At 38.9% G+C, this 19,611-nt stretch overlaps 1 protein-coding gene across 3 annotated transcripts in view; it reads left to right on the top strand.

The window, feature by feature from the left end:
* Positions 1-19,611, top strand: part of CADPS2 (calcium dependent secretion activator 2) — a 501,284-nt gene that overhangs the window by 475,182 nt on the left and 6,491 nt on the right. The window lies entirely within an intron of this gene.

Below are 19,611 nucleotides of genomic sequence, written 5' to 3'. Positions count from 1 at the left end.
TCAGTATTCCTATCAGCAAGTTAAAGAAGTATGGGTTGGATGAATGGACTATAAAATGGATAGAGAACTGGCTAGAGCATAGGGCTCAACGAGTAATGATCAATGGCTCCATGTCTAGCTGGCAACCGGTCACAAGCGGAGTGCCCCAGGGGTTGGTCCTGTGGCCGGTTTTGTTCAACATCTTCATTAATGATCTGGAGGATGGGGTAGATTGCACCCTCAGCAAGTTTGCGGATGACACTAAGCTGGGGGGAGTGGTAGATACCCTGGAAGGTAGGGATAGGATACAGAAGGACCTAAACAAACTGGAGGATTGGGCCAAAAGCAATCTAATGAGGCTCAACAAAGAAAAGTGCAGAGTCCTCCACTTAGGAAGGAAGAATCCCATGCACAGCTATAGACTGGGGACCGATGAGCTAGGCAGCAGTTCTGCAGAAAAGGACCTGGGGGTAACAGTGGATAAGAAGCTGGATATGAGTCAGCAGTGTGCCCTGGTTGTCAAGAAAGCTAATAGCATATTGGGCTGCATTAGGAGGGGCATTGCCAGCAGGACGCGGGAAGTGATTATTCCCCTCTATTCGGCATTGGTGAGGTTGCATTTAGAGTATTGTGTCCAGTTTTGGGCCCCCCTCTACAAAAAAGATGTAGACAAGTTGGAGAGAGTCCAGCGGAGGGCAACAAAAATGATTAGGGGGCTGGAGCACAGGACTTATGAGGAGAGGCTAAGGGAACTGGGTTTGTTTAGTCTGCAAAAGAGAAGAATGAGGGGGGATTTGATAGCAGCCTTTAACTACCTGAAAGGGGGTTCCAGGGAGGATGGGGCTAGGCTGTTCTCGGTGGTGGCAGATGACAGAACAAGGAGCAATGGTCTCAAGTTGCAGTTGGGGAGGTCTAGGTTGGACATTAGGAAAAAGTTTTTCACTAGGAGGGTGGTGAAGCACTGGAATGGGTTACCTAGGGAGGTGGTGGAATCTCCATCTTTAGAGGTTTTTAAGCTGCAGCTTGACAAAGCCCTGGGTGGGATGATATAGCTGAGGTTAGTCCTGCTTTGAGCAGGGAGTTGGACTAGATGACCTTTTGAGGTCCCTTCCAACTCTAATATTCTATGATTCTATTCTACGATTCTATGACTTGAATATACCTAACTTATCTAAATATTCTTTAACCTGTTATTTCCCTATTTTGACTTGTGTTCCTTCTGCTTTCTTGTTAATATTAGAGCATATCTTTTAGAAAAATATCCAATCTTGATTTTAAAATAGCAAGTGATGGAGATTCTACCACGATTCTTGACAAATTGTTCCGATGGTTAATTAACCTCTCAGTTAAAAATTTACACCTTATTTCCAGTCTCAGTTTCTCTAGCTTCAGCTTCCAGCCATTGGATCATGTCATACCTTTCTCTGTTGGATTGAAGAACCCATTATCAAATATTTGTTTCTTCTGTAGGTACTTATAGACTGTAATCAAGTCATCTCTTAACCATCTCTTTTAAACTGATTAGATGGAGGTCCTTGAGTCTATCACTAAAAGACATGCTTTTTAATTTTTTAATCACTTTCGTGGCTCTTCTCTGAACCTTCTCCAATTTATCACTATCCTTCTTGAATTGTGGACACCAAAACTGGACACAGTATTCCAGCAGTGGTTGCACCAGTGCGAAATACAGAGGTAAAATAACCTCTCTACACTTATTCGAGATTTCACTGTTTATGCATCCTAGGATTGCATTAACCCTTTTTGCCAGTGGCCACAGAGTTGCCTTGGGAACTCATGTTCAGCTGATTATCCACCACAACCTCTAAATGTTTTTCAAAGTCACTGCTTCCCCCATCTTGTAAATAAGGCCACTGAATTCAGTGGGACTGCTCACATCTCTGTAGGTGAACACATGCATAAGTGTTTGCAAGATCATGGCCTTATAATGGTGGTCACTGTGTATGTATGCATGAACACATACACTGATCAGAGTAATAGAATCGAAGTATAACGCACTCAGAGAGTATTCTTTGAAATTTAGAAAGACTGGGACATTTATTACATATAACAGAGGTCTCCAAACTGTGGGATGTTCACCCTTTAGGAGCAGCATGGAGGAACATTCAGAGGGTTGCATAGAGGCCTGGGCCAGCACCCATGGAGGGGGAGGGGAGGGAGCACCATCCAGTCCCACTCTGCCCCCAGCTCTGCTCTGGCCCAGGCTCCTGGCCACAGCTCCACTCCTGGTTGTGGCCCCAGCCTTGGGCCCCAACCGCAGTCCAGCTGCTGCTCCACTCCCAGCCACAGACCCACCTCCAGCTGTGGCTCCCAGCCCAGCCGTCACTCTGGCCCCAGCCTCGGCCCCCAACGGCAGCCCCACTCCCAATCTGGGCTCCCAATCGCAGCTGGGGGGAGAGGGCACGGACAGGGTTAAGAGGGGGCATGAAAAGTTTGTGGCCCACTGACATGCTTCAGCATCCTGGCTTTCCATAACCTTTATTATATGTATTTTTGTTGTGCTTTTGTATTTGAGATGTTCAAATATAAGCCATTAACTTTGATGACCTGTCATAACCAGTCTTTTTATTTATTTTTAATTTTTTTCTTTCAAAAGAAATTGATTGATCACATCGTTTGGTTATAATGTCAACACACTGAATTGAATACTAATCATTTTCCCATGTCATAACCATTATTTTCCTTTTCCATTAGTAGAAAGGGATGGATGATATAAGTTCAGTGATGTACTTGAGGCTGTTTGAGGTAATAGTTTATTTCTAAAGATTGTTATGTCATGTACATCATTATGTGCTGAAGGGTGGATATGAAGTACTTGTTTAATTCATGTGTGTTTGTTATGTCTGCTAGTATCTAGAAGCAAACAATTATTGGCCAATTCAGCTGCATGTTTTTATATAGCATTCATAATAATTTGCAAAAATGATTTCTAATTTAAAAATATGTGTTTCTCCTTGGTGAATAAAAATTAATTTATTTTCCTGGTGACATTTGCTAGAGTAAGAATGTGTTTTAGATGTGAGTTTTGTTGTACTGGTTTGTTCTTGATGTTGTCTATGTCTGTCTCAGAAAGCAACATTACTGTAGTATTTAGCAGTGTTTTTCTAGCAAAATTTAATGACTAATTTTGAAAAATTTGCTCATTCTCAAATTACTGCCTGTCAAGTTACTTTTAGTTAATAATTGTCATTTTTAATGTTAAGTAATTATTTGCAAGTGTAAGGTTTTATAAAAAAGGTTTACTTTTGATCTAGGTTATGTGCCAAGATGACTCTGGCAAGTTGAAACTAGGTGGGGACTGGTTAAAGGCCTTGACTTGACTCTAAAGCTGTATGTGAATTAAAATCTGTGAAATTTGAGAGGAGCGTACCTAATTACCTAAAAGAAACTCAACAAGAAAATGTATTGTAGCTTGTTGATCTTCTTATTTCTTTGATAATTCAGAGTAATCTCCAAGAAATATGTAGACTTCTTGCTCAGATTCTTGAAATGTGATCACAGAAGAACACAATTGTCATTTGGCACAAACCCAGAATTACACATCTTTGCATGATGCACCTGGACATATGTGGCAGGTCTGGTAGAATCAGCTAATTAACAACACAGGCTTAAACAGGCATCTCATCTGGCAGTATAGTTAGTTGCCTGATGGTGCTCAGCAGGATTTGGTAGTGCTTTTTATTTTTCTATCCTAATGGTCTGTTGCCCACCTAATTTTGCCTTATTGTCAGCCACTACTTACCGCAGTTTGAGGCCCTCCCAGGAGGCTGAATTACTATCAAAGGATTAGGGAGATGTAGCCTTGCAGCTCTGACATTTCTGATTACTTGTCTATGCCAGAACACTAATTAGCTGTGACTAATTAAGAAAAATGTTCCTGCCATAGAAAACCATTTAAAAGAACTGAGAAGTAGAAAAGCAATTCAAAAGCTGAGCAGTTCTCAGATTTGCCGATGCTCTTTAGATTTCCACCAGAGCCTTAACTCACCTTTAATTGTGCCTAATATTTAAAAAAAAAAAAAAAAAAAAAAAAAGCCCTTCATATGTGAATTGATCTCAGTTTTTCCTCTTGCACTGGAAGAATGTTTGTCTCCTTCAAACAGTTTGTAGTATCACTTTTCCTTCCAGTGAAAAAGAGAACAAATCTTCTTATTTTTCAGGCACTTTTACCAAACATTGAGTATGAAGATGTTTTGTGCACCCACACATATCCACATACACACAGAATAAGAAGTTATCAACATCTTGCAAATAATGTTTTTTAAAGTTCATTGCAGTATTATTATTTTTTTTCTAAATAATTTCCCCCACTCTTTTTCAAGATAAGAACTCTTTAAAAAAGAAATAGACCATTTAAAATCTGGCAAAGTTAATCCAGTATGATTTTATAAAGAATAGAGGAACATTTATTTTTTTCAATTTTATTGAGGAGCAGAGCTCATTCTAGCACTGATCCAACAACCCTCAGTACTGTTGCAATCAGTAGAACTATTCACATGCTTAAAGTTAAGCATGTGCTTAGCGAAATCAGGACCAGTGTTCTCAGTACCTTGGAGGATAGAATCCACAGTGAGCATTTTGAAGAGTTTAATGGAGTGCTTTTTCTGTAGAAGAACTCTTGCAAATAATTCCTTTGGGTCTTCCTGGCTATATTATGACCTGGGTCTTAACATGGTGGCTGGTCCAGATGTGGTCCAAATTTCCTCACCTCTTCATTTTCCTTAAGTCCTTGAAACCTTCATCTTATCTTATCACCCTCCTTTACTAGCGTGAGAAGACATGGGGATGATTTCGCCTGCGAGGTTGTGTATGCCATAATTCAGTCAGCACGTTGCCCTCATGGGCTTAGGTCTACACTACAAACTAACAGTGTGATTCCCAGGTCATGTACGCGTACTCATGCTAGTCCAGTGTGAGCTAGCATGAATATAAAGAGTCATGTAGCTGCAGTAGCATGGGCAGCGTCAGCATAGGTTAGCAATGCCAAGTACAAAGCTGCCTAAATTCTCTGGGTGTGTACTCGGCGTTGCTGAGCTGCTGCTACTGCCCAGTAACTTCAGCCACACTACAGTTTATACTCTCATGTGCTCTCATCGAGCTAGCATGAGTAGGTGTAGACAAGCTGAGAATCACAACCCTTGCTCGGAGTGTAGATGTAGCATGGAGTTGATGTCTGCCACTTATTCCCTGTGAGCTTAATCGTGTCATTTACATGCCTTCTCTAAATTTCTGCAGTTTGGGGAGCAAGGTTCTCTGAACTAGATATTAGAAAAGGATTGAGCACTGTACAATATCTGGTGAAACAAGAAACAGAGCATTGCCAACTCTTTTATGCTTTTATCATGAGTTTCATTAATTTGAAGTTTCTCTAAGGGTCCCAGCTCCTGATTTCATTTGTTTACTTAAGAATCTCAGCTTTCACTTAAAAAAAGAAAAAGTACATTTCTAGCCCATATGGTTGTGGAGAAAGCCTTGAAAACATGAATCCTAAAGATCAAAAACCAGAAGGCAATTTTTTAAAAAACCCAATACATATTATTTTGTAAGTCTCATTATTTTTAAGCCAATCTCATGATTTTTTAGGGGTCTGACTCATGATTGGGAAAAGCTTGAAGTTGGCAATATAGTCTTCTATTAGAAATATTTATGCTGACCATTGTTCATTTAGACTTTTTTAAAATGCACCTATCCATCTGTGCCTGTGCCTGTACATCAAGAAAAATAATCAGTCTTATCAAATAGTGAACTCTTCCCAACACCCAGTCAGAATTAAATCTGTTAACCCTTTTATCCCACAAATAAACAGTTTGTTACAAGTATTTTATCTATCTAGATGGCTTGAAAAGTGTCTGGTACCCTAATGAAATTTATGGGATACTTTCAAGTGTACAAATATAAAACAGCACTAAAACATTAGATGAATCTGTTGGTAAGTGTTAACTGTGCCTGCAGCTGTCACGTTCTGTGCAGTCGACGAAAATAGATAGGGATTGTACCATTTGTATTGTCTTATCTAATATTTGTTCACCATGAAGTGCCAGGCACAAGCACCATCTAGAGCATATTGATTTCTTGATGTACTGTAATCCATACACACACAGTCAGCAGGTGACTCTTGCAGCTTCTGGAACCATACCATGCAGGTTTTTTTATTTTTTTTATTATTTATGTCTCAACTGGGTCAAGCTTGCTTCGAAAAAACCCCAAAAACCTATGAGTAAATATTCACAAACAGAAACATAACTGTATTATTCACCAGGTAAAAACTCTGCAAGAATGAGGGGCACCCAGTGAAAGTGCTCTAGTTGTATGAGAGTCAGTATATAGCAATAGGAATAGGGTGTTCCTTTGTCAATCAAAATAGGCTAAAGAGAAGATGCTGCAAGCTATCTGAAACAATTTATGAAGGTAGTAAACATCAATAGTAAGTGCTGCTTGTCTGATCCTGCACTGTTGAGGTCAGTGAGAGCTTTACCATTGATTTCAATGAGCACAGGGGTCATGCATATAAATGTATAGTTTCTTTTGAGCAAGAGAGGGTCCTCGTTTTTAGTGTTCCCTGTATCTATGTACCTTTTCATGGGAGTCAGGTTATCTTTGAACAACAACACCTATCCTTCATTTTTCACTGGGTACTATATCGTACATATTTAAATATGTGCAAACCAAATAATAAAAACATAGACATGAATGGCGCAGGGAGAATTTCAAGCCAGGTTTAAAAAACTGTTTAAGTCAAAGAATGCAGGTATGTGAAGTGGAAAAGATGTGTGCATCAGAGATGAAAAGCACTAAACCAGGAGTTCTGTCATATGCTGGTAGCAACAACATCCAGATTAGAGAGACAAGCATTTTTAAACCACTCTAATTTAAAACAGATTTACCTAACTTCAGATGTAAATCAAGAGCTAGCTTTGTTAAGGGGGCAACACCACCAAGCCTGAAAATAAACCATTTTAGGACCCGATCCTTCAAAAAACACTTATTTGTGTGCTTAACTTTACACATTAGCAGTCCCACTGGCTTTGATGGGATGACTTGTATTGGTTAAGTTAAGCTTGTGCATAAGTGTTGGTAGGATTAAGACATTGGTGATGGGGATAGTATTAAGTAATTTAAAACAGTGCCCTTTCACCTTTTATTTATTTATTTTGGGGATTTGCGTTGGCTTAAGGCTCAAGGAACATTAATTGGGTGGTCTCATTCTGTTCCTTAGTGGACATTGGTATATATCATAGCACCACCACCACACAGCAGAGCACGCAAATATGGCATGACTGGTAGCAGGTGCTCATGGAAGCCCTAGTACTGGAATAGTATAAAACAGTACAGTTCAGGAATGAAGTGCATGTGCAGAGTGGGGCAGGGAAGCTACATGTTCCAATGCCATCAGTCTCTCACTTTAATAAGCCCTACATTCGCAAACAACATTTAAAATAAAGATAACGTGACAGGTGTCCAGGTCTGGATGGCAGCTATGTGTACAGATAATTTTGCGAAACCCCATCTTCATTCTGCATCTGTCATATGCGAGGAAGGCACAAAGGAGATGCAGATAATAAAGGTTGCAATTATAAAATTGCAGAAATGTACGCAAATTATTTTGAAATTTTATATCTGGCTCAGATATAGCAATGTAGTATACAGTATGTGGATGGATGGTTACTGTATATCGTTATTGAAAGTTTATGTTTATTATGGATTGGCCGTGGTTCTATAATCATCTAGCATAACCTCTAATTATGTGCTCAGTTTAAAACAAAAGAACTTTAACTTCCTCCTGAAAAACAATCCCCTTGAAATATAACATGTCATATCTTATTACATGGCAGAGTTTTTCTAGGATGTTTGGAAAAAATCAGGAAAAGAATTTTAAAGATGTGGAATTTAAAATTTTTCCCTTTACTGCCGTATTTTTTAAAATGATCCTAACAATTTTTGACTCTTCATAGCTCCAAATTGGCTCAGCCAATAAACTTCAAATTGGTTTGGTAGTGTGAGCCTTGTGGAAGGGTGCATTTCTGTCGTATGGGTGAGTATTTTTGTTGGGTTTCTTTTTTGCAAGGGGTACAGGAATTAGCAACAGTGTGGTACAGGAATTGGGGATGGGGAAATGGAGAGCTAATCCAGGATAAATTTTAAACATTTAAAATTTTCTAGATAGAGAACTTTAAACACTTAGTTTTCAGTGTAGATTAAAAGCTCCATTCCCTTCCACTCTCCTTTAACCCCATAATCCACTCAGATACAATTCCACACCCACACACACAATTTCACATGCAAAGGACTTCATACAATGTCACAGCAAGAATGTCCTCCTGTGGAACTTATATACCAGTTTTAAATGTATGAGGCTTATTTAAAAAACAAATTCAGGAAATTCCCCCCCCAAAAAAACTTCATTACAAGAAGGTTTTAAGGTTGAAAGAGTGTTTCAATGGAGTCCAGTTGGCACCCAAAACCAAGATGTCATCTCTTTACAAAATTGTGAACCTCACACCCTCACGTCTGCAAATGTACAATTAAAGGATTCGCCCAGTTTCTTTATTTTCATATAATCCTTCATCATTATCATTCCATCCGATTTACACCATCCCCCATCCATCAGATTTACACCATCCCTTCCCTGCCCTCCCCCGCAAAGTGTCTGATATATATGCAGAAGTCAAAATAACAAATGACTGGAGATCAGAAAATCTTTTTTTTATTATTGAAAGGACCCATTTCCGGTATATAATTACAACGTTACTCACTATAAAAAAACTCTGTTTATCAGATACACAATATAGTTAATGTTGTTATAAAACACAACTTGCCAGGCCTACCTACAATCACACAAACCTAAAACATCATACAATTAATGCACATCATAGCACCATATATCCGAGTCATTCATTAAAATATTATTTTCCAACTCCATCACATCACATCATGGCATATCTGATAACATATCTTAATATACCTTTTGGACTATATTATTTTTTTAAATCTTTACTGCACAATAAAATAATATACAAAATAACAGTACACATCCAGCAACATATTTCCATTACACAACAAAACGAGTTAGCCAAGTTAAGACTGGGTGCGTAAAACAGGTAGGGATACAGTGAGTGATGAAGGATTGTATGGCAGGGGGTTATTGACTATATACCCTTAACTGTTCATTTCTGTACAACTGATATTTGAGTTTTTTTAAAACATATTGAATTTTTTAAAGAATCGATGTAACGCTTTTTATTGTTGTTGTGTGTGTATAATAATAATATAATAATATACCCAGGCTTAGTAAATATATATAAAGTGCACATTTAGACCAAGAAGCAGCTATTGTTGTACAGATGCTAACTATATGTTCTACTGAGCAGTGACCATAAAAGTGGAGGCCACCTAATCCTGGCAACCTAATTCCAATACTATCTGCAGCTTCATATTCTCAGATATCACTTCTCTGTACACTCAGTGTTCTATAAAGTGTGCACAGCTTAAAAATGCCACCTGATTCTAAAAATGTTTCAAACTAAAAGGTAGAGGCTCCATACAGTGTTTACCTGAAACAATTACCTTTTAAAGTATTCTGTGTAGAAAAATTACTGATTTACCAAGATAAAAATAAAGTTTCAGGAGCAGCTATAAAAATATTCTAGTTACTCCTCTAATAACGAACAGACAGGTTTTTTAGAGTAAAATAAAATAAAAGTTGCATATTTAAAACCTGTTCCTGCAATTGCTTATTACCATAAGTTATTACTCATCTTACTAAGCTCTATGTCTGGTAGAAAGGGTTTGCCAGATTGGGCCTTCAGAGCCAAATGCTAATTCTACCTGCATCGACAGCATGGAGCCCACCAGAACTTCAGGGTTTGGCTTTGTTCCACAACTGCAGAGGCCCAATCACATGCTGAGTACTGAGGCATTCTGCATGTGTAGTATCTCCCTGATTCCGTAAGAGTGAGCTAGTGGAATCCCCCACCTCTCCTAGCTGTCAAATAGCCAAGGAGACTGAATGGGCCTTGCAGTCCAAGATGGGAATCTTCAGCCTATATCTCTGAAGAAGAGCTGTCAGCCTAGAAGGAAAAGTGGACAAAGCCCCCTCAGACACACAACAATTACTTTTGGAGGGAACAGATTCCCTCCCCTCTCCCTTGGGCCAGTAAGGTCGGAGACCTGGGCCTAGTCTCTCTTCCCCAAGGCAGCTCCATTGAGTTACTGTTGCAGTAATCAGGAGGGTGAGAGGGGCAGGATCTGCAGAAGCCTGCTCAGAGATGAACGAAGTTCATATGGGTGAACTCTCCAGTCTGTTCCAAGGTCTCATGGTGACCATTAACCTCCCTTCTACACCAGGACCACTCCTCAGTTAAACTGCTGAGGAGACACCATATATTGAATCATAGAAATATAGGGCTGGAAGGGATCTCAAGAGGTTGTCTAGTCCCTTCCCTCAGTCTGAGGCAGGAGCATCCTGACAGGTGTTTGTCTAATCTGTTCTTAGAAACTGCCAATGATGGGGATTCCACAGCTTCCTGAGGTAACCTGTTCCAGTGCTTAACTTCATAATCCAACACTGCTGCAACATGAAGTAGGGACATGGTTTGGCCCTTGAAGCCCAAACCTGCAATCCTCCCTTAAGAAGTACTGTCTTTGAAGCCAATAGTTTTGCCCAAGGAAGGACGGTGGGGTCGAGCCCAGACTTTTGGATAACTTCGTATTTATCGTGCTTCAACATTTTTGCTATGAAGTGAAGAATTGAGTATCAGATAAATATGCTTTAGCATTAGAGAAAAATATAGTTTAGTTAATAGAAATGATTTGTGGCACCCTGATGAAGACCCTAGAAATATAAATAAGATTCTCCATACATATACTGTAATTTTACAAGTTCAGGAAAGCTATTGACACCTAAAATACAACATAAACAATAGCAAATTGTTACCAATTTATAGGCCTTTTCACTTATGTCAGATTTTGAAAAAATTAACGGACCAAAATTTTCAGACATTGAGATGTCTAATTTTATGTCTCAATCTGTTTGCAGTCACCAAGATAATGGCCTGATTTTTCAGAGGTGCCAAGCATCTACAACTTCCATTAAAAACAATGGGAGTTGAGTGTTCAGTAACTCTGGAAATCAGGCCACTTATCTAGATGTATGAATAGGGAGTTAGGTGTCTAATTTCAGCACTCCTATAAGAAAACGTTAGCCATAATCCCTAAACTCAAAAAGTGTCCTTAAAGATACAATAAATAATAATAATATTTTGGTCTTATATAGCAGTTTCATCAGTAGATCTCAAGGCACTCTTCAAAGTTGGTCAGAATCATAATCTCCATTGTGTAGCTGGGGAAATATAGAATGATTGAAATATTAGATTATTAAACAGATCTTTTGAAAATATTCATATTATTTAATTTCCTTATTTATTGTTTATAATTTTCATTTTTAAACCTTCTTTACCTTCAGTACTGTTTTCAGGATTTAATTTTTTTCTGAAGCATACCATTAGTGCTATACATTTTGATACAGCTGGTACAGTATTCTAAACTCAAGTATTTATTTTACACTGGCAATTTAGCTTTTCCTGTCATGACATACAATCTTTCCAGTGGAAAGTGTAATAATCTCTGCTATTGTTCCTACTGAGACAAGCATAGCTGGAGGAGGTAAAAAACCTGTCATTGTTTGTACAGCACCAATTCCTAATCAATAACAAGCTAAACACTTCAGTAGAAAAAATATTACGGCTTTGTTTCCCAGAAATGTTACTATTTTTTTTCTGTCCATCAGAAGCACCATTCTGACAGTGCCCATTTGCCAGGAACAGCCAAGACACAGAAACCCCATGGGGTCTTGTGATTCAGATTTAGAAATATCAGACCTAGAAGGTCTAAGGCATTGTGTATTAGTATGTATTGAGTCTTCATTCCAGGTGGCAAACAGCTGCACCTTTTTATAAAACTTCAAAAATAAATCTGAAGTGCTTGCTTTCAGAAGATAAGTGTTATATTTAATTGAATCATTCTCAAAACGTTATAGATTAAGCAAGAAAAAGGATTGTGAAAATTTAATATATTTGTTTTGTATTTCCAATAGTCAACAGAATAATGAAATTCCTTAACTACTTCTCTTTAACTTGCATGAAGAAAGCACGGTATGTTGCTAAATCTCTTTTCACCAGCACTGCCGAGAAACAACTTTAATCCTTGTTAGAAAATTGCAGAGTCTGGGACTGACAAAGAGCTCATGCTTGTTCTATTGTGAGCACTCCTGGGCCCTGAGAGTGGAGCCCTTTACAGCTGCATGGATCCAGCCTGGCTCAGCTGCACTATTTAGGAGAGGAGGTTTGTCAATTTCTATTGACAATGGAGAGAATTTTTCAGTGCCTGTAGCAGTGCTGAACACAGTTGGGGATCAATGCCAGCCATTCAAGCTGCACCCTCTTTCATTGCTTTGGTTTGTTAATTCAAGACTAAAGGTCCACTGAGGGGGTTTAGGGTGTTTAAGAAAGCTGATGAACTGTTTAAGAAAGCTGATGAACTGAGAGCGTTTATAGCCCTGGTGTGGCAATTTCCATAGTCAGTGGCAACTATTGGCACTGAGGGAGTTGTGTCCTTGTTGACCCTCTTGTTATTAAAAATGCACAAGTGCTGCGCTTCTCAATATTTCAACACTCTTTCATTGTCAATACCACCTTCTGAGCCCTTCAGCTTGTTGCTTGCTCTAAAGATCTTCTTAGATTGGGTTTGAAAACTTCACCTTAAACACTAGATTAGACTGATGTTCTGTTTTCCGTGCTCCTGTTGATTTGTTGAACCTTCCCAGGGCTGGAAAGCAAGTAGCAGCTTGATGGGGAGACGGGCTGCTAATATGATTTACCAGTCTACAGTCATGCACAATAAGTGTGAATAAATACAGGGGTCTCACAGAGTCAACTCTAGCCTTTCCTTCTCTCTTATTTTTACTTTAAAAGAGATATCTCAGGAAAAATGAAGTGAGTAATGCATGCCCTTACAGAAGGTGGATGAACTATGAATAAGAAAAAAATATAACATTTTTTCTTAAAGTGGTTGGCTGCTGTCATGCACTGGTATGAAAAAAAATATATTATTCACTTATTCCTTTATGCCTGCACAGACTATAGCAAAGAATAAACCACTAATACAATATCATTGACATCTGCAAGAGTTGTACTGCCCTTCCAGTTTCATTGCTAGAAGGGGAAAAGTGATTTTTTAGCAGTTAAAAAGGAACTGTTTTTATTTAAAATCTTTGAAAGCTAAGAGCCATTATCTGACTGTGAAAGGTTATAAGTGAGTTTGCAACAGATCTTCCAAATGACACATTTGGTGCATACTCTGCCTGTAAACTATACTGATGATGGTCAAAATGTGTGGCCAGCTTTCCAACTCTCTCTAAATAGTTTGTAGCGCTGTGCTTTTTTAACATCATTTCAAAAAACAGAAATAGGGAAACATTCACCTTATATAGTCTAGAAGAAATTCCAAGTGTTTACTGTGTATCAGTCCATGTTAAATGCCCAAAGACTGTGTATTAGAGGCCAGAAGGTATCAGGAATTCTGTCTATCCACTGATGCTACTGTTTGGGGGAAAAAGACCCTGAGAATACACTAGCTGTGATTTTTGTAAAAATTCTATGACAATTCTGGCTTCAAAATTTAAATTTGTCATTTTCCATATAATGCCTTTTTAATAGTTTCTTAATGTGTTTTGATATATAACATCAGATAATACTGCAGTATGGCTTAATGGTAATTTTACTGTACAGTTTTCCTGTATACAGTTAGCTTGTTAAAACTAGGCTAACAAATTTTCAGTGATTTTGATTTTAACATTTTTGTGTTAATAGTTATAAAAGTGCATTTTTGGCCTGACTCATTGGTGATCATATTTATTCAATGGAGGAATAATGTTAATTTTAATACACCTCTCAAATATTACCTTAGTAGCATTTATTGTATAGTCTCCAGATATAGCTGGACTAAGGCTAAATGGTGATTTTAGTTTCTTGGCTGTCTTGTTAATGTGTCTGTATTATTGGGGTGATATAATGAAATTTGAACTCTATGGCAGTTTTTGTTTACATATCCAGATTTTTTGAAAATATACATAATTTGAGAGAATGAGACAAGTTCTGTTCTCCATTTTCCCTCTAAAACTCCATTAATTTCAGTGATGTTACACAAGGATAACCAATCACAGAATTTGTCACAGTATCTGCAGCTTACTCATTCACTCTTTATCAATTATTTCAACACACCTCCCTTGCAGAAGTGAATTGTAGCCCAAATTGTGAGGTTTTTTTCTCCTGGAAGAATATTAGTTTCATGAAAATTCATTGATAGAATCATGTTCTGTATCTCCCCCCTATTAATAACATTAAAGATTAAGATGTGTAGGATCTAAACAGCAAGAGGATAGGTTAGATTCATCTTGTTGCACAGAACAATAGATGGTCCAGAGAGAATGCATGGCTATATGAGATTTCAAGTTTATCATGTCAGCAGAGTCCAGCAAGTGAATTCACAAAAATGCTATTTGTTATAGTACTTGACAGTCATCCTGTATCAACCTTTACTTGAATAAGACCCGATTATCCATTATTTAAAAAAAATAAAATGTGAAGTGTTGTTGGTAGTAGTCCATTGCTGACAATGATGGTGATATTGTTACAATTCTCACCTATGGCTACGCATATGACTCTGAGTCCAAACCCCGATGCACAGAGTTGATTGCATTGAGGGCATGGAAAGTCCATATCTATAATGATTGATGATGCAACTCTGTGGCGCCTTTCACGTGCAGCCTGGAGATGATTTCGTCATTGCCGCTCAAACCTGTTACATGAGGATCTTGTCAGAGACTACCAGTGAGTCCTGTTCTGAGCAACTTGCTTGAGTTCTTTGAGACTGATGCCAGCCCACTGAAGACTACGCTTCAGGTTATCTTTGATGTGCTTTTATGGACGATCCTTCTTTCTTTTGCCCTACCTCAGCTCCCCATAAAAGATCTGTTTTGTGATATGGTGGTCTTCCATTCTGATGACATGTCCAGTCCACCTAAATTGTGCTCTCAATAGAATTTCCTCAATGTTGATTGTTTGCTCTCTTAAGGACCTTCATATTGGTCACTCTGTCCTGACAGCAAATGTGCATTATTAAATGGAAGGGCAGCTCATGTGAAATTGCTCAAGCTGTTTAATGTGCCTTGTATAAAAATTCCATGTCTCAGATCCATACAGCAAAGATGATAGAAATACTGCACTATAGATCTTTAGTTTGGTGGAGAGACGAATGCTGTGTGTGTTTAAGGACTTTTGTTCAGCCAAGGGCCTGGCTAGCTTTACTGATTCTGGAGGCAATTTCCTTATCCAGGGAACTGTCACTCAAGATGGTGCTGCCCCACTACTTGAACTGACCCACATTTTTCAGCTGTATGCCTTGGATGAAGATAGCTGGTGCTGGGGCAGTGGAATGAGGTTCTGTTTGGAACAAGACCTCTGACTTACTGAGACTGAGGGTGAGCTCAAAAAACTGGGATGCTTCAGAAAACCTGTGAACAATGACCTGAAGGTCATCATGTCTATAGGCCATCAAGGCACAGTCATCTGCAAAAAGTGCATCAGTGAGAAGTCTCTCCCATATCTTGGTCTTAGCACTGAGTCTTTGAAGATCAAAGAGGGAGCCATCAAGTCGGTAGAAGATGTATATCCCCTGACCCAAGTCCCCTGTGGCATGGCTGAGGACACAGGCAATGAACAAATTAAACAGCACTGGAGTAAATATGCAGCCTTGCTTTACTCCATTCAAGATTTCAAATGCGTCAGAAGAATCACCATTGGAGAGCACTTGCACTGTCATGTGGTCATGGAACAGATGGATGATTTTGTATAGGCCTTCTTGCGCAGCTCAGTTTGTGTAGAATTAGACCCTCTCTGTTGATGATATCAAAAACTTTGGTCAAATCAATGAAGACTGTATGCAGGTCCATGTTCTGCTCTAAACATTTTTCCTTGACTTGCCTTACAACAAAAATCATGTCTATAATACTATGACCTGGTCCAAAACCGCACTGTGCTACTGGCAGATTCTCCTCAGATGTGTTTGCCATTAGTATGCCCAATAGAATGGGAGTTAGTATTTTCCCTGCTGTACAGAGGAATGCCTCTGTAGTTTCCACAGTCAGCTTTGCTGCCTTTATTTTTGAATAGTGACACAATAGTAGCATCTCTGAATGAAGTTCTGTGGCATTTCTTCTTCCTCTCAAATGCTACTCAAGATGTTGTGAAACACCTCGATAGCCTTTGGGCCTGCTACTTGGTACAGTTCTGTTGGAATACCAGTCTTTCTGGATGATTTGCCAGAGTTCAATTGTTTGGTGGCTTTCATAACTTTTTCAACTGATGAAGGGAGATCAAGATCCTCTTTTATGGATTTCTCGGGTAATTGATCCAGGACATGCTGATAGACTGTGGATGGTCTATTGAGTAGACTATTGAAGCATTCAGCCCATCTCTGTATGATTCCCTCCTTGTCTTTGATGAGGGTTATGCCATCTGCTGACTTCAGGAGAGTTGTCCCACTTTTAGATGGTCCATAGACTGCTTTGAGTCAAAGAACATCTTTGCATTGCTCATATCTGCATAGTGCTGAACTTGTGCAGCTTTCCTCTCCCCCCACTCATCCTGCATTCTCCTCAGTTCAAACTGGACCTTGCTCTGTACGCCCTTAAACCTTTTTTTTTTTTTTTTTTTTTGAGGTGGAAGTGAGATAATTCTGCTATTCAACAAATGCTCTCTGCTTCTCACTTAAGAGTTTGGAAATGTCCCCGTTGTTCTCATCAAACCAATGCTGGTGTACCCTTTTCTTTGGCCCCAGCACCGATTTAGCTGTGTCAATAATCACATCTTTGAACTGGTTCCATTTTTCTGTTGGGTTGCCAGTGATTGGTGGGCATGAAAAAAGCTTGTCATCAGGTGACTGCTGAAACGGCATCTGATAGTCGGTGTGCTTGAGCTTTGCTATGCTGAAGGCTGTTCTGTTGAGCTTGGGATGCTTGTGCTGTGGCGCGACTGTATGCAGGTTGAACACTGTTCTTACCAATATGTGGTCTGTCCAGTATTCCGTGCCACGGATGGCTCTTGTAATTCTGACATTGTGGATGTCTCATGGTGGATGTCTCAGGTGCCATTGTTTAGACCGTGGGTGCATCCAAGTTATTTTTTATTTATCATTTTGCCTAAAGATGGTGATAGTGATGAACAGACTGTGTTCTGCATATTTACCCAAGAGGAGTCCATTGCTGTTCATATTTCCCACTCCATGTCATCCTATCACACTTCTCCAGACACTGCTGTCTCTACCAACTCTAGCGTTGAAGTCTCCCAGCAGGATGAGCTTGTCATATACAGGGGTTGATCTGAGGATGGAGTCCAGGTCTGAGTGGAACTGCCCCTTGCATTTCTCTGTGCTGGTCAGTGTAGGCGCATAGGCACTGATGACAGTACCATGCAATAAAGAATTCGGGGGGAATCCAAATTTCATGAGCCATTCATTCAGGCCAACAGGGAGTTCAGTAAGTTATTTCAGGAAAGACGTTCTAACTACAAATCCAACTCCATTGATTCTGTCTTCATCCTCAGCTTTTCCTTTCCAAAAGAAAATGTAGTCACCTCCCAGCTCACTGATGGAACCTTCTCCAGCCAGTCTAGTCTCACTCAGTGCTGCAATATCAATATTATAGCAGGAGAGTTTTCTGGAGACAAGAGCTGTTCTTCTCTCAGGCCTTTGTGCATCACCTCTGTCCATAAGAGTGCAGACATTCCATGCTCTTAGAATGAGTCTTTACTTTTGCATTGTTTTTAAGATGATCTGCCAGCCACAGTAGTCTGGCCAGGCAATGTTTAGGGCATCTTTTCTAGCCCCCTCCTTTAAAAAGAGTGAACAGTGCTATCCTAAAAAGGGCTGCTTAGTTGCCTAGGATGCTGCCGAACTTCTCCACTGCCCCAGGGACAGAGCTGAATGGGCACTGGTCCCAAGGCCACCTACGTGCAGGATTGTGGTTACGACTGTGAGTGGTCATCTCCACCTGTCACTTTGCCATGCCCCCATTGCCGCAGGATTTGGATTAATGATGTAACGTTGATGATTATGAGATTTAATAAAATGGTAATGGAAGAAGATTTGTGAGAAAACCTGTGCAGGAAATTTTGGAGTGACAAATGTGTTGCACAGGAGCAGTCCCACTCTCTCGGCCATGGAAGCCTGATTCCAGCGGCACGAAGAATCGTTACGGCTGGGAACTTCCTTAACTGTAATGGGTGACCAGAACATCTTCAGTGTCTTGTCATGCTCTCCATGCCCCACAGCATATTGCTGAACCTCCTTCATGGTCACTTAATCACAAATTGATTTCCTCCACTCAGTCCGTCGGAACAGTCTTTACATGCAAGAGAGAGGCAATTTCTCTAACTCACCAAGGGTAAGAGATCCATCGGCTACCCTCACTTGGCTTAGCCCGCTCATCGAAGTAATTTATCAGGCAGTGTGTCCGCTATCTCATGCCAACAGTTATTTGGAAATAATTATAATGAAAAATCTAACCCAAATGTGTGACTAATAAAAGAAAAGAAACTCTATTAAAGAATATCTTTCAGTGGTCAGCAACAATGTTCCTTGGATACCAAATGAATCCTACATCATAATAAACAAATCAAGTTACTTCATTTTCTGAGATTTGTATAACCACACTCATTTATACAGCATGTTTGTTCAGTTCAATACAGTAATAAATTAATAGAAATAAATTTGATAAAAAGTTTAAACTAATTTATTTCCTGTGATTTGTAATTAAAATATCTTTTATATGTATTAAACAAAATTGTTAAAGCAACCTTAATAAATACAAGTCAATATTGCATGAAAATCTTTTGTTTAATCATTACAAACATTTCTTAAAGCTGATTGTTAATCACTTCTGAGTTTAGATTTATTTTATTTACTATAAAGAAGTATTTAAATATATATCCAATATATGCATAAAAAGCTTGTTCCAGAAGGATGGCCTTTTTTATATAAAGAATGCTACTTTATTCATGAGATATCCAGAAACCACATTGTCTTAAATCTTTCAATGTCTTGTTAATTGGGCTAATCATATTCAGAGAGTGCTAAAGCTGCATACAGTAGCCTTCCGTTGAACTTCTTTAATATATGCATCTTGTATTACATGCTGTATTTTAAAGCATAAAGATGCAATATTTCTCTTTTTTACATATCTGTGTGTGTTGGAAGGGTACAGGAAATTACATCAGGAAAGGATTTAAAGCTCCTCCCTGTGGGAAAGAGACTATAAATAATTATGTGACATGAACTCTCTCAAAGTGTAATCTCTTATTCCTAAAATGAAACAAATCCCTTCATTTTTATAGTTTGCTTGAATGACATCTCCTTAGTGTAGTTTACATCAGAGAGAGAGGAAAACTACTACAACAATGTTTTCTAAAAACTCTGTTAACTTTAGTTCATTTTAATGTGACTTGGTACTATATCTTGACCACTAGTATGCTTGCGCTGGATGTTATTTTTATGATAAAATGA

Source organism: Emydura macquarii, unplaced genomic scaffold (genome assembly GCF_026122565.2).
Source record: "Emydura macquarii macquarii isolate MOO-44397 ecotype Brisbane River unplaced genomic scaffold, CSIRO-AGI_Emac_v2 contig_2636, whole genome shotgun sequence".
NCBI lineage: Eukaryota > Metazoa > Chordata > Testudines > Chelidae > Emydura > Emydura macquarii.
The sequence above is the reverse complement of the archived record's forward strand: the minus strand, read 5'-3'. Positions and strand labels throughout refer to the sequence as shown.